The sequence below is a fragment of the Schistocerca piceifrons genome, chromosome 1 (assembly GCF_021461385.2).
Source record: "Schistocerca piceifrons isolate TAMUIC-IGC-003096 chromosome 1, iqSchPice1.1, whole genome shotgun sequence".
Classification (NCBI taxonomy): Eukaryota; Metazoa; Arthropoda; class Insecta; order Orthoptera; family Acrididae; genus Schistocerca; species Schistocerca piceifrons.
Window position 1 is genome coordinate 419,772,328 of NC_060138.1, and position 1,775 is coordinate 419,774,102.

Consider the following 1,775-nt stretch of genomic DNA (forward strand, 5'->3'; position numbering starts at 1 on the left):
CCATCCGGTCTGCCGAGCGCTGTTGGCAAGTGGGGTGCGCTCAGCGCTTGTGAGGCAAATTGAGGAGCTACTTGATTGAGAAGTAGCGGCTCCGGTCTCGTAAACTGATAAGACGGGCGGGAGAGCGGTGTGCTGACCACATGCCCCTCCATATCCGCATCCAATGACGGCGGCGAGCTAAGTATGATACGGCGGCCGTCGGTACCATTGGACCTTCATGGCCTTCTCGGGTGGAATTTAGGTTTCTGTGTCAAATAACATAGAAGGTTTTCGAACTATACACAGATCATAGTTCTATTATCTACATCTACATCCATACTCCGCAAGCCAGCTGACGGTGTGTGGCGGAGGGTACTTTGAGTACCTCTATCGGTTCTCCCTTCTGTTCCAGTCTCGTATTGTTCGTGGAAAGAAAGGTTGTCAGTATGCCTCTGTGTGGGCTCTAATTTCGCTGATTTTATCCTCATGGTCTCTTCGTGAGTTATACGTAGGAGGGAGCAATATACTGCTTGATTCCTCGGTGAAAGTATGTTCTCGAAACTTCAACAAAACCCCGTACCGAGCTACTGAGCGTCTCTCCTGCAGAGTCTTCCACTGGAGTTTATCTATCATCTCCGTAACGCTTTCGCGATTACTAAATGATCCTGTAACGAAGCGCGCTGCTCTCCGTTGGATTTTCTCTATCTCTTCTATCAACCCTATCTGGTACGGATCCCACACTGCTGAGCAGTATTCAAGCAGTGGGCGAACAAGCGTACTGTAACCTACTTCCTTTGTTTTCGGATTGCATTTCCTTAGGATTCTTCCAATGAATCTCAGTCTGGCATCTGCCTTACCGACGGTCAACTTTATATGATCATTCCATTTTAAATAACTCCTAATACCTGCTCCCAGGTAATTCGCGGAATTAACTGCCTCCAGTTGCTGACCTGCTATATTGTAGCTAAATGATAAAGGATCTTTCTTTATATGTATTCGCAGCGCATTACACTTGTCTACATTGAGATTTAATTGCCATTCCCTGCACCATGCGTCAATTCGTTGCAGGTCCTCCTGCATTTCCGTACAGTTTTCCATTGTTACAACCACAGCATCATCCGCAAAAAGCCTCAGTGAACTTCCGATGTTATCCACAAGGTCATTTATGTATATTGTGAATAACAACGGTCCTACGACACTCCCCTGCGGCACACCTGAAATCTCACTTCGGAAGACTTCTCTCCATTGAGAATGACATGCTGCGTTCTGTTATCTAGGAACTCTTCAATCCAATCACACAATTGGTCTGATAGTCCATATGCTCTTACTTTGTTCATTAAACGACTGTGGGGAACTGTATCGAACGCCTTGCGGAAGTCAAGAAATACGGCATCTACCTGGGAACCCGTGTCTATGGCCCTCTGAGTCTCGTGGACGAGCAGCACGAGCTGGGTTTCACGCTATCGTCTTTTTAGAAATCCATGCTGATTCCTATAGAGTAGATTTCTAGTCTCCAGAAAAGTCATTATACTCGAACATAATACGTGTTCCAAAATTCTACAACTGATCGACGTTAGAAATATAGGTCTATAGCTCTGCACATCTGTTCGACGTTCCGTCTTGAAAACGGGGATGACCTGAGCCCTTTTCCAATCCTTTGGAACGCTACGCTCTTCTAGAGACCTACGGTACACCGCTGCAAGAAGGGGGCCAAATTCCTTCTCGTACTCTGTGTAAAATCGAACTGGAATCCCTTCAGGTCCAGCTGCCTTTCCTCTTTTGAGCGATTTTAATTG